Source organism: Lacerta agilis, chromosome 8 (genome assembly GCF_009819535.1).
Source record: "Lacerta agilis isolate rLacAgi1 chromosome 8, rLacAgi1.pri, whole genome shotgun sequence".
Classification (NCBI taxonomy): Eukaryota; Metazoa; Chordata; class Lepidosauria; order Squamata; family Lacertidae; genus Lacerta; species Lacerta agilis.
The window spans coordinates 14,605,109-14,619,446 of record NC_046319.1 but is presented as its reverse complement, the minus strand read 5'-3'; the positions used below and the strand labels follow the sequence as shown (position 1 = coordinate 14,619,446).

Here is a 14,338-nt window from a genome sequence, read left to right as displayed (position 1 = left end):
AAAGGCAAGCCTCAACTTAAGAGGGGGAGAAAGATTTTCTCCCATTTTTATTTTTACAATAGGGCAGGGGAAGCAACCTGTATCTCCCTGAATATCTCCAGTTTTTTTCCCCAGGCCTTCACATTTCAACTCAGGAATGGGTCAAGAATAACCTTGGCCATTGCAAGGAACCCAGATGAGAAGAAGCTATATGCTGTGACAGTTAAAGAAGGGGCCAGATCAAAATGGGACCTAGGTGCTGCTCCTTTTGAAAGATGCTCATCAATAAGACATCCTATGCCCCAAAACCTAGTGTTGGAAGAAGGCCCAGGAAGAAGCAGTTTTGTTTATTTTACATTTTGTACATTAAAAAATTTTTTTACACAGGAAGCATTAGAAAGAGGCATCAATGTAAGATAGTGGTAGCTGGCACCTATTGGGACTGGTGGGTTGGAAAACAGGGAGGCCAACAGTAGGTGGCGCCAGAACCAGGGTGGATTTGATTTAAATCAAACTGATTTAAATCACGATTTAAATCACTAGTCAGTAAGGCTCAGGGCCGATTTAATTTTTTTTTAAAAAAAATCGATTTAAATTTTTAAAAATCTGATTATTATTTTTAAATCGGCCCTGAGCCTTACTGACTCGTGATTTAAATTGTATTTAAATCAGTTTGATTTAAATCGAATCCACCGTGGCCAGAACCAATGACTGGCAAAACCTACTCGTTCCATTTTGACACCATCCCACTCCTTGTTTATTTCCTCAGAGGCAACACAAAAGAATTAAGAGGAGGAGGAAGCTGACAGCCAGAGCCACCCATTGATTAGACTACAATAATTGTAAGTAAGAAGTCAGGCAGGTGGGCGGGGGGGAGCTAAGGGCAAAATGAGGCTGGTAGAGCAGTGTCCCATTTGCTCTAATGAACCAGCCTCCACTGAACAAGAGTCCCCGTAAGGTAAGAATTCAGAGCCACTACCAAATCTGTTTATAGATGGCCATAAAAATTTACTGTTTTAAGGGCCTACTAATCCTTTTCATGTCTGCAGCTAGAAATCTAATAAGTTAATATTGGAAAACAGCCACTAATTTAACTCTGGAGACCTGATGGAGTAGACTGTAGAAGATAGCTTTTTTGCAGAAACTAACAAAGCATCTTAGAGCACTATTTCAAAACCATTTTGAAATAATATGTTTATTCAATACACAGGAAAGGATAAAGTTATCTTCTCACCACCAGCTATCCCCGGCTCACTCTGGGACAATCTGGGAAGGCAGAGAGTAAAGACACTAAACGGGTACAGTCAACTCTAAACTATTATCCAAGCCTGCCAGATATTTGACTGTGCATGGAAGGATTTTTTTTTGGGGGGGGGGGGGGTAATACAGGGGCTGTTTTCAGAAACTGAGAAATGTTTTTAGAAATGAATTCAGAGCCACACAATGTTGCATGCAACAAAGCTCAGACCTGCAAGGGCAGAAAGCGCGATGCCAAAAGCAAACAGAAGCAGTCTTCCAGTTTGCTTAAAACAAGAGCAATTTATTTCCCTATATGTTCCTTTTCGGCTTCGCTGAACTGAAAATTCAGAACACCTCTGTGCTCAGAGAAATGGGGTGGGGATACATACTGGTACTTCTTTCTAAAGTGCACTGTTATTTTTATATTGCAAAGATAGTATTTTACCTTCATCACGGGAAAGCACATGTGTGTGTGTGCGTGCGCGCACACACACACAAAGAAAAAAATAATCAACACTATCATAAACCATTTCACAAAAGGTCACAGGCCACTGCTTACTATCTCTCAATTAATCCCACTGAGGCATCTTTCCGCTCTGTTTCTTTCTTTATGTTCTTTGAATTTCGCTCTGTAGCACCTGATGTCAGATAAGCCAAGCAGAAGCACTCATTGCTAGCTGTCTCTCTTTTTTGCTTATAGGTGGCATGCTACAAGGGTAAGGGGCACAGATTGTGTTCCTTAAACCATATTTCAGTCTTAGGCATCTTTGTTTTGGTGCTAAACCACTGCTCATCTCAGTGCAGACCAGTAGTTCCCAAACTGTGACACAGAACTGAGAATATATCCTTGACATAAATGAATGATCCCTGTTGGAAAGGGTAGTTCAATGGCAAGAGCATCTGCTTTGCATGCTAAGGACCTAGGTTCAATTCACAGCATCTCCATGTAAGGCTGGAAATATTCCCCCATCTGAAAACCTGGAGAGCCGAGGCCAGTCGGTATAGACAAACCTGAGCTAGATGGACCAATGGTCTGACCAGCTATAAGACTGTTTCTTACGAGTTCAAATACAATCAACAGAGGCTGCCGCCCACTGCACTTCTGGCCAGTTTACTGCTCTGTTCCTGTCTCCTTCCAGTCAGCTTACTTTGGAGAATAGATAACTATTTGATCTATGCACCAGGGGCAACTAAACAGGGATGGTGCATCCCATTTCGCTGCTTGAGGCGAAACAGTAAGTGCTGCTTTTCCATGCCGCCACCATTCCCGTCACTACTACCTGCCACTGCTGCCCACTCTGCCACTGCTGTGCGCCCTGCCAGGAGGCACTGATTTCATGTAAGATCACACCAATTTTTTTTGGGGGGGGGGGGGTCTCACCCAAAATCATGTGAGATCTTGCATGCTCCACAAGATCTCATCCCAAATGGCCAGGATCTTGCTCAAAATTGGCACTGTTGCCACTGCTGCTTTTCTACCAAGCGGCTGGGCTGGCTCTGCAACTAGATTATACATTCACTTCCCGTATGGACACATTAACGGAGTTACCCGCCTTTGGAAGCTGCCAGGTGTTCAACACCTCCATGAGTAACTGCTCTGGGACTGATTGATTGCAATCCAAAAGGCCACACCAAGAAGCACAAAGGAAAGACTCCAGACACAGAAGGTGGGACACCTTCATACTTAAGACTCTCTAAACGGAAGTATTTCAGGCATAAAGAGCGAAGTGTGTTCTCCAATTAATTAAGAACACAGCTTGTTCATAATGTAAATTTATACTCCACCTTTCAAATACATTATCAGGGCTCCTTTGGAACAGACCAAAAGGCCCACCAGTTCAAACATCCTGTTTCCGACACTGTTAAACGAGATGCCTCTGGGAAGTGCACAAGTTGGTCATAAAAGCAAGAAGCCTCTCCCAGGGTCACACCCCAGCAACTGGTACACTGATCCCTCTGGGCACTGAGGTTCCATCTAGCTATCAACGGACCTTCTGCTGCTCCATGAGTTCTCCCCAAGTCCTACTGAAGCCACCCAAGCTAGTGGCCACAGCATCTTCCTGACCACAAATTCCATAAATTAAATTATACTTCACATCAGGGGTGGGGAACATCAGGCCCATAGGTTTCATTTTGGACTGTAAGGCTGTTTTCACCAATCCACACCCACCTGCCTTAAAACTTGGCATTATAAATGATGTCAAGGGTGGGACAGGTAAGGGCAGAGCTTGGATGAAAGAGGCTTGGCCAATTGGGCAGTGCTTACAAAATCCTTTGCACAACACTTCCCCAGTGCCCAACAACAGGCTGGTGGTTGTCGGGTGCTTTGGAAGCACCACACAAAGCATTCTGCAAGCTCCGGTGCTCAGAGCCTCCCAAGAGCTAAGCATAGCATTCACAAAGCTTGCTCAAAGCTTCCCTAACACCCAACAATCAGGTGGTAGTCGGAAGTTTGGGAAGCACCCACAGGGCTAAGTACAGTGGTACCTCGGGTTACATACGCTTCAGGTTACAGACTCCGCTAACCCAGAAATAACGCTTCAGGTTAAGAACTTTGCTTCAGTATAAGAACAGAAATCATGCTCTGGCGGCGCAGCGGCAGCAGGAGGCCCTATTAGCTAAAGTGGTGCTTCAGGTTAAGAACAGTTTCAGGTTAAGAACGGACCTCCGGAACGAATTAAGTACTTAACCAGAGGTAACACTGTACATCTTTTGAACTATTGCCCCATCCCTATGGGCCAACTATGACAGGTATCTATCACCTGATGTCAGATGACTGACAGGTGGCTGCTCCCAACCACCTGTCAATGTTGACCCTGCAAGGGTGGGGGGCAGATAAAGATCTGGCCTGTTGGGCAAAAAAGTTTTCCCACACTGGGGTGGGTGGGTGTCGGGCATCATCTAGTTCAACTATTGGTCAAAGGATTCCTAACAGACAAGGGAAAGCCCTTCTTCATATAAACTGCTTTATATGAAGAAGGGCTTTCCCTTGTCTGTTAGGAACCTTTGACCAACAGTTGAACTAGATGATGCCCGACACACACCCCAGTTCTAGTATGATGAGAGAAAAACTTTCTCCCCTTCGAGATACACACACACACACACACACACACACACCCCTTTCCATTGCTTTAAACCCCTTTAGGTTTCACTGCTAAACTTCATAATTCACTCTTCATACACAATTAAAGGGAAACTCCCAAGAAACGGTTTTCCAGCCACCTGGCATTTCAGGTACTGGCACTTGCAAAACGTATGCTTATGTAAACATACTTTGTGTACTGTAGACACACATACACAGAACGAAATCCCTGCACCAGATCATCCAGCCCAGCAGGATCAAAACTGGAAGGCAAAGCCAACCCTGTTCACCCACCTGCACTGAGGAAATGAGGTTTGCAATAGCAAAAGCCCACCTGCCAGATCATTACTCAGCCAGCAGCAGCAAGCCTCCAGGAGGGTTCCTAGCAACTTGTCGCTTCCCATGCTCTGAGCCAAGTGCTCCAGAGGAAGAAACCATACAGAGTAAAGGTTTATCAAGAATTGAGATGGTGCGGTTGGGGGTGTCAGGAAGCCCCTTACAACCTAAAGGGCAATGGGCAAAGGACTGCAGCTCAGCAGCAGAGCTCAAGTTTGCAGACAGTACAAGGTTCAATTAATGGCAACTCTAGGCAAGGCTGCTGCCAATCAGTGTAGACCAGGGGTCAGCAACCTTTTTCAGCTGTGGGCCTGTCCACCATCCCTCAGAACATGTGGTGGGCTGGACTATATTTTTTGGCCTTAGGTTGCCTACCCCTGCTCTAGACAGTTTCCTCCTTGGCCTGCCAAAGATAAGATTGGAACAGGAACTCAGGGGGTAGTCTGAGCAGTGGGTTAAAACACAGTGTAATTTTAACTATGGCTTAGCTTGACATCTGAACCAAACCAGGGTGTTCTACAGTGTTGTTCCACTTAGAGGAACAGACGTTATGAGAACACGGCCCCCATCATCTTTCTTCCTCTAAAATCCTGTAGTCTTTCCAAGTGTAAAATCTAAAGGCCACAAGACTGCACAGATTCTGCCTTGTCTCTTAACAAATCTCTACAGGAATTTCCTCAACAGGCACTGATGGATAGAATACACTCATTGAAATGAGCCACAGTGGCTTTTGAGGCCTGGTGGCGACTCACTACTGAACAACTTGGTTGGGGGCAGAGAGAAACAGCTTGGTAGTTGGGATGAAGCCAAGGAAGAAAGAGGTTTGAGTTTTGCGGTTTGGTTGGGTGAAAGGTACTTGAAGGAGGAGGCTCCAAGGTCATGCAACTGCTTTGGAGGCGAGGGGGGAGACTGACACTGCATGAAAAGACAAAAAACTACATCTGGTCGCTTGCCTGCTCTCTTCCCAGCTCAACCTATATACGGTATTTATGAACAAATACCGTATTTTTCGCTCCATAGGGCGCACCAGACCATAGGGCGCACCTCGTTTTTAGAGGAGGAAACAAGAAAAAAAAAATATTTTTCTGGTTTTCCTCCTCTGAAAGCCCCGTTTTTTGAGGATCAGCTAAAGGTTTTGCAGCTTTTTCTACAAAGGGAAAAACCCTGTTTTTTTGAGGATCAGCTAAAAGTTTTGCAGCTTTTTTTGCAAAGGGAAAAACCCTGTTTTTTTGAGGATCAGCTAAAAGTTTTGCAGCTTTTTTGCAAAGGGAAAAACCCTGTTTTTTGAGGATCAGCTAAAAGTTTTGCAGGGGGGAAAGCAAAGAGGAAAAGCTCTGTTTTTATGGGGTTCAACTCACATTTCTGCAGCTTCTAAAGGAAAGAGAGCCTCTTTCTACAGTTTCCAGGCAGATAATCTAATCAGCCAGTCACATGTCGCTGTGGAAACAAACAACCTCCCTCTGCAGCACATTCAACAAAGGAGGGCGGGGCTAAAAGGAAGCCGGGACTCTTATCTCTCTCCTGATCTCTTGCTGATCAGCTGCTGAGCGGAGTCCTTTCAACACCCCCTTTTCTTCTTGTAAAATAAAAAGCATGATCCTCTTTTGGGCCCTGGGCAATTCAGCTCCAGGGACCACCATTTGCTCCATAAGACGCACAGATATTTCCCCTTACATTTAAGGAGGAAAAAAGTGTGTCTTATGGAGCGAAAAATACGGTAGGTATCACAGCATACACCCAAGGATTGCAGTGCTCACTTTCTTCTTTATTTGCAAGGAAACTGACCCAGCAGCAGCTGACCTGGAACCTCCTAGTTGCTTAGTAAGGCAAGGAAGTGTTGAAACAATACGAAAGGGACGGATCTTATTAGAACAATTCGAAAGAAGGCCATAAACACTTCTGATCCCAGCTTTTCTTCTCCCCACTCAACCTCTTTCCTGCTCCACTCCACTCTGATTACAGATTAGGGCTCTCCCACCAAAGCAAATTTGGCAGCAGGGCTGCTGAAGGGAGTATTGATAACACAACCCTCCTCCTTCCGCACTTTTCCTGATTAGCATTTCTATTGCTGCGCAGGGCACAGAGGACGCTGTAAATCAAACACACTCAGTGTCAAGCACAATAACCAAAACAGTTACCTAAACAACTAAAGGTACTGTGAATGCGTTTAACTAAGCATCGAATAAGTGCCCTGGCAATTAAATTCCATTACAGTTTCTGAGACTTTAAACCTGGAGGAAGTTGAGGCCCAAGTGAAGACGCCCTTCCAGAGGGCTCCTGGCATTTGCCACTAAAATGCCGTTTCTGGCACTGAGTTCGCATCTAATTGCTGAGCAGCACCAGCTGCAGCATCTATTGCTAACATTAAAAACAAGCTTTGAAGCCGGCACAGGCAGCTCCAATAGATTCCTCACCTTTTCAAAAATCAAGAGGAGGAACAAAGACCCCCCAGAAGCTTACCAAGGAAAATGGCCTTTTAACAACAGAGTACTGATAGGGGTTGAAAAGGCTAAATCACCAAAAACACCGAATTGCATAGGACATAACTGCTAAAAAAAAAAAAGTGGTTAAAAATATAGTTTAAAGTAGTTCATGGGGGGAGAGGAAACAGACAGTTCAGCAGGATGTGGTTGTGACAAACCTCAACACCAGGAGACAACCAACCAACCCACACAATCAACGGCAATTCTCTTGTACTTTCAGCTAAAACAGAAACAAAAGCAGGGTGGGGTCAGACTTGCCATGTTGGCATCCCACGACAAGCAGAAACGTCATACCAAGGACAGGAAACTTGGGGATGGGGTAGGGATTCTGCACAAATCCATTCCCTCTTGCTGAGTTATTTGAGGGACGTGACAGCACCTCCTCACTTTGCCAGCATTCAAAGGATTGTCATCCAAAACACAGTGTGAATGCGAAAGGGTGTGGACATTTTTACATCATCAGGTTTTCCCATTCAGTGAAATTCCTTCTTACTGGAACTTTTTCATATGCTCCATAACATAAAACAGATCTTTTGCCATTTTTAAATAAAAGATTGTGGGTGGGTAATTGTACATAAACACTCACACGCGCACACAGCTTCTAAAAGCCCCCTGCAGACTGAAAAGTGGTTTGCCACATAATACAAGGGATCTGCTGTTTGAGTAACCCAATACAAGCCCTGCTGGATAAGGCAAAAAGGCTCACGCAGCCTGTTTGCAAACAGTGGCAAATCAGATACTTCTGGAAAGGCCACAGGATGGGCGTGACGGTGATAACAATTACCTACTACTGCTCTGCCACTAACAGCACCAACCAGTTTTCAGAGGAATGCCACTACGGAAGACTCTTTAACTGTCAAGGCTCATACTTGTGGATAGACCTGTCTTCGGTAAAACCCACCTGATCCCTTTTCAAAGCCACCTAAGCCCATTGCTATCACTGCATCTTGCAGCAGAGAGGCACAAACCCAAAACCCATTTGGGGCACACAGAATTAGTGGCTCAGCTGTCTAGACCCTGGTCACTGGCTCTCATTTGATAATGTACTGCAATTGCATACCATATGCACTATTGCCCTAGCAACCATTGACTATTCAAACAAACATTCCTGTTATGATTATTTGCATGTTCAATGTTCCAGCTATCAGAATTGTTCTGTGTACACACGTTCTGGCTATCTTTAATTAGATTTCATTACCTTAATTGAGATGATGAGCATGTTTCTCTATCTACATCTTCAGTTTGCTTTGTATGTTTTGTACAGTACTTTGTATGTTCAGCACAGCATTAGGTACAATTTTTATCTGATCTTTCCTTTCAAGGAACTCAGTGTGGCACACATGATCACCCCATACAAACTGTTTATCATTGCAACCCAGTGAGTCAGGTACAGCTTTCTGACTGGGTGGGGTTGGAACCCTGAGCACTCCGGTCTACATCCAATCCATGAATCACTACACCATTTTGGCTCTCAAAAGAGAAATATCTCAAGCAATGTCATGTTGACCATTCAGAAGAGATGGGTGGAAATGTGGATTAATGGACATTCCTGCAAATTTGAAATTTGATGGCGCAATAACTGATTTTTATTTTTATAACGAATTCCCCATCTTCAGGGAAATCTCTCCCTGAAGAGAGTTAACATCTCTATGCATTGCTAAGCATTGTGAAGTATGTCTTGTGGTGTATACCCAATTGATAAGAGGTAAAGGGAGGGTCTATTGAGCATCACTGTAGACCCATGAGAACCCATACATAAAAACATTTTGCTGTCGTTGCACTTTAGAGAGCACAGGTGAGAGGCACTTTCCAGTCTGTGTTGACAATACTGAGACAGATGGACCAACGATCTGGCTTGTTATCAGGCAGTTACCTGTGTCCCTGTGTTCATTACCAATATTTGAATTAAGGCATCTCAGGGTTTCCAAAATCACAGTTTCAATCAGCTGTACTTAAAAAAAAACCACACAGTGCCTATTTCTTTGTTTATTTATTGCTGTGATTTATTACTGGGGTTTTCTTGTGTGTGTCAATTTAAAAAGGAAAAGCTCACAACCACACTTCAAGTTTCCATGTCTTGTTTTGTTCACTCTCCCGCTACAGCACCAAAGCCAGCAAGCCTCTGGGTAGGAAGAAAGAGCACCCAGGGGTCACACCCTGCCTAATCAAGAGGTGAAGATTATGCAGCAGACAGAATTACACAGAGTAGCAGATTACACAGGCAAATGGAGGGAGGGAGGGAGGGAGGAAATCAACAGCTGCAGCATCCAGATGAAAGATTTATGATGATATTTTACCACACGCCAATGGAATTTTGCACTTCAGAGTGTGAAATCTTTTTTGCTCAGGGGGCCAGCCTGTTCTGGAACTCAAAAGGCTTAGATTAGAAGGCAACAAACAATATTTTGAGCTTTTTGTGTTTTTTTAAAAAAATGCAGACGGTAACCTGAAAATCAGCAAACACACACACACACACTATATTCAGAAGGCTTTCCAGCAGCCCATTGCCTGGTGTTAACATGATGGGCTGTACTCCATTCTGGTCTACCTAGGTCACACTGGTATTTTTTTGATCAGGTTACACAGCACAAGGAGATGAAATTTGTTATGAGTGCTTGTGTAATACAAATATGTAAAGCTGTGCTCTTAGTTGGAGGTCAGGAGATATGAGGACTTGGCAAAAGGGAGAAAAAACATAACCTTCGGGGGAATGTATTTTTTTTTTTTTACAGAAAGGTTTGGGGGGGGGGCAGCGGCGAGGGGACACCAGGGTAGCAGCATTCCTGAGGGAGATGCCCAGAGCAGTAGGCAGTATAATGGATTACATTCCTACTTTTGATGTATTTTATTTATTTTTGATAAGCCTGGAAGCTAAAAAGGCACCAGAGAGGTGAAATTATCTAATTGATCCGCACAAAACCAGGTATCCTCTCTTTTAAAAACTCCCTTGAAAATGGCCAGTGTGCTTCTGACAATCCACAACAGAGTTAAGAAGCCCAGGGTGTCTCATCAAAAGCTACAATAAAATAGAGAGCATAAATTAACATCTTTATCCTTGACAGGGCCAAAGCATGTATATTTTATTGTCTTAATTAGAGGGATCTCACTATAAATTGAACATCTGGGCTGCAGAGACTGTCACTGCGGTGTCAACAGCTGCAATGTGATCTTAAGGGAGATATTCTGGGCATTGAAGTCAACCATCCACCACCTGGCTGCTAAGAGTAACTGGACATGGCAGGGGGGGGGGGAGCCCATGGTTTTGTTATCAAACATTGAACTTGTTCATGGAAAATTTGAGGGTGCTGGGACATTATATTTTGTGCACACCTGGTTCACCATTAGTGTGTTGCTACTGCCGACCTAACTATTCTTCCCATTCTCCTTCCTCCATTGTACAACATGTGCACACGCACACACACACACAGACACACACACACACACACCATCTCTGAGTCATGCCCACTGCCTGCCCCAGCTCTTTATAAAGTCAGGGCAGGTGCCCAAGATAGCTCTGAAGGCTGTTCGGCTGCCATTGCACCACACTAGTCCTTCCCCTGGCAGAGAAAAGCTACATGGCATCACTCCAGCTGCCTGCTCAGGCTGGTCACTGGCAGAACTTCTGATTTCAAAGATGTCAAGATGTGCAGGGCCTCTTATTGGGAAAGAGGTTGGCAGAACCAGCCATGTCAAAGAAGTTGTTCCACTGCACTATTTCCCCAAAGCTCTTTTAAAGCATTTGTTCTGGATTACTACGTAACTAACTAACCAAAGTATCATTGAGGATATGCCAATAGTAGTAAAAAATACCCTGTATTGTTTGGTTGTAAGCAATAAGAAAAATGAAAAGGGACATCCAGAGTTGAGCCGTGGTAGCTGGGACTGATGGAAGTTCTGGTTGGTGAAAGGCGGGGCAATAACTGAATTCTTTCATCTTTCCTTTGCAACTTTTCATGTGTGCGAAGGGCAAACCAAGAACAGTTGTGTTTACTGCCATCAAGCAATGCAACCTAGTCACAACATCAGAAGAGCAGCAGCTGCCAGAAGGGGAACACAAGTGTGACAATTACCTTTTCCCACCACTGAAAGAGGACCACAAATTGAGCTCTGCCAGGCTGCAGAACACAGGGAGTGCCCCATACAGAGACAGAGCATGTGTCCACCCAGTTCAGCATTGCCTACAAGGACTGCCAATAGATCTCTGGAATTTCAGGGGTTCTCTCCCGACCCTACCTGGGGATGCCGCTGGGGATTGAACCCGAGACCTTCTGCATGCAAAACAGACGCTTTGCCACTGAGCTACAGCCCTTCCCCTTTGTCCTACCTGGGAGACAATATAAGTTTCTACCACCATACTCACTGGTCACCACAGAGGCTCAATTTGAGCCCAGTTACCAACAAATCTGAGCAGCTGGACAGTAGGGCTGGGCGATAACTGTTTTTCAATATTGTGATATATCACCAGCTAAACATTGCGATATATCATGATATCTGAAATAAGGAACTATGCAAACAAGACAATGTCCTGGCAACTGCTACTATTTAAGGGTCTGAAACTGATTAATGATATTATCAATCATCTCATGGTCACTTTCAGCGGCAGACAAGCCAAAACGCATTCAAATGAAACTTTGGGTTTGGGGCTTTGCTACCAAATTCAGGACAATCCAAAGTATGGTGATGAGTCAATGTGAATACAAATGATCTGGGACTGCCGGACTGGCAGCAGGTCTACTAGGCAACAGAAGAGGCAGCAGCCTGGTGGCGGCAGAACCAACAACGGCAGGGGAGGGGAAGAAGCAGCAGCAGCCTGGCAGCAGGGTCACAATAATCAGCAGCCTGCAAAGCATAGCCACGGCAATGGGAAGCAGTGGCAAAAGTGGTGACGGCCTCCAAGGCCTTCTTATGGCGGTGGCAGTAGTGGCAGCCTGTGAGGCCTTGCAGAGGCATGAGGAGACAATGGCAGAAGCAGAGGTGGCCTGCAAGGCCTTGCTGAGGCAGGCTGCCACAGCTTCTGTCACCACCTCCCACTACCGCCACGAGGCCTCATTGTCTGCCACTACTATTGCTGACATCTCCCATCGCCAGTGCAAGGCCTCGCAGGATGCTGCTACTGGCAGTCCCAGATTGTTTGTATTTACTATGACTCATCGCCATACTTTGGATTGTCCTAAATACCACCATTTGGTAGCCAAGCCAAAAACCAAAAGTCCTGTTGGGTTGCATTTTGGCATGCCTGGTGATAAAACTGAGTGTGTGATGATTGATAATTTGGTCATTTATCCATTTTAGACCCCTAAGTAGTAGCAGTTGCCGGGACATTGTCCTGTTTGCCTCTGTATAGTTCCATCCTTATTTCATATATTGTGGTAGGTTGCAATGTTTAGCTGGTGATACTGTGAGGTTTAACTGGTGATAACATTGCAACGTTTAGCTAGTGAGTTATTGCAATGTTTAGCTGGTGAGTTATCGTAATGTTGAAAACCAGGTATCGCCTAGCCCTTGCACACATTGTGATTTGCGATATATTGCCAGCTCAAATATTATGAAACAATTATCACACTGTGAATTTCAAACCAGTGTTGGAAAATATACTGATATGTCACCCAGCCCTACTGAGCAGCTGCTTAGCTTCTATCTCTCCTGCTACCCTGTTTCTCCTAAAATAAGACATAGCCATAAAATAAGCCATAGCAGGATTTCTATGCATTTGCAAAATATAAGCCGTTCCCCAAAAATAAGCCATACCCCGAAAATAAGCCATAGTGACGTGGTACCTCCCATTAAAACAGCCTGGAGAGGTGTGGCTATGCAGCGTACCGATGCGACACGGTTAAAATAAGACATTCCCTGAAAATAAGCCATACTGTGTTTTGTTGAGCGAAAAAAAATATAAGACGGTGTCTTATTTTAGGAGAAACACGGTAGATCCCTCCACAAGAAAACCTGAAGGACTGCTAGGACAGGGAAGGTTTCCAGCAAATTAGTCTCTGAGGTTCTCCACAGTCACATTTTTAAGTACCAGGAGCAGGGGCCCTTTCTTCAGCTTCTCTTCTATAATAGTGAGCAAAAGAGTCTTTTTCTGCCTGGCACAAAGAAAGCCAGCTCACAGAACTTCTGTAGCAGCTCTAAGGCTGCTGGCAGCAACTTCTGATTAAGTCTATGCCTTGTTAGCCAGCCTTCTAACCCAAACTGAAGAGAGGGCAGAGAAGGCAAAGAACCCAACTCACAATGTAAAGCAAAAAGTCTTATTCCGCAGCAGTTTCCCTTGGTTATACTAGATAAGGCTCCAACTCCAAAACGGAAGGCAATGGATTCCCCACCCACCCTGCTTTCTTCAGCACCATCAAGAGGGTATGTTGAAATCCAGTACTGATGTGGTACTATACCTCCCAGTTGCCACCCCCTCACTCTGCCCAGCAAGGGAGAGGGCCTTACAGAGGATTGGCAGCATCTGCCTAGATTAATAAATAAATAAATAAATCACCATCCAATGAAACACCAAAAGCAAGATACAATGGACTAGCTGTCAACTGCGATGTACAGGGAGTCTGCTCCACAGAACTTATAGCAAGATGACCATGATGAATGAAGAGAAAATATCAGACTTGCACTTCCCTCTGAGGGGCTTTTCCCAGAGTTTGATATCATTTCACATGGTTACCTGTCATAAATGTTTTGATTTTACAGTGGGAAGCAGCATCTTATCCTGGAGTGTATATTTTGCATATTTTGAATAATCTTTATATAAATAATTGGCAGATGAGCCCTTATTTTTTCTTCTTATCTCTCCTTTTCTTTTTTTTTCTTTTTTTTAAATTTATATTTATTTATTTTTACAATACCTAAGCATACACTCATCATACTGGGTATAAAAAATATAGATACAAAATCAAAAAGCAGAAAAAACAAAAACACAAACGACACAACAATAATGATATAACATAAGATACCAGCCATGAATAGCACCAATAACAGCGTTAACACATAACAACATATAAAGAATTATATAAAACGACTATTCTATTATTTTATACACACACCCACCCCCACCACCACACCCACACCCACACCCACCAACATTACAATTCTTCTTTAATTCTTAACTTAAACATAAGTTATTAACCTTAACTAAACATTAATTTCATACATAAAAAACACACATATGCACACATACAGACTTCCTGTCTTTCCTGATAAGCATTCCTTTTCTGCTCTT

General features: G+C 44.0%; 1 protein-coding gene and 1 long non-coding RNA gene across 14 annotated transcripts in view; one reads left to right on the top strand and one right to left on the bottom strand.

Annotated features, from left to right (window-relative positions):
- The window catches only part of RERE (arginine-glutamic acid dipeptide repeats), a 342,723-nt gene that overhangs the window by 157,364 nt on the left and 171,021 nt on the right, over positions 1-14,338 (bottom strand). The gene's annotated exons all lie outside the window — the stretch shown is intronic.
- Positions 774-9,315, top strand: LOC117050592. The gene is made up of 3 exons (XR_004427108.1): positions 774-821; positions 1,190-1,277; positions 9,223-9,315. It is a non-coding gene; the product is annotated as an uncharacterized LOC117050592 (long non-coding RNA).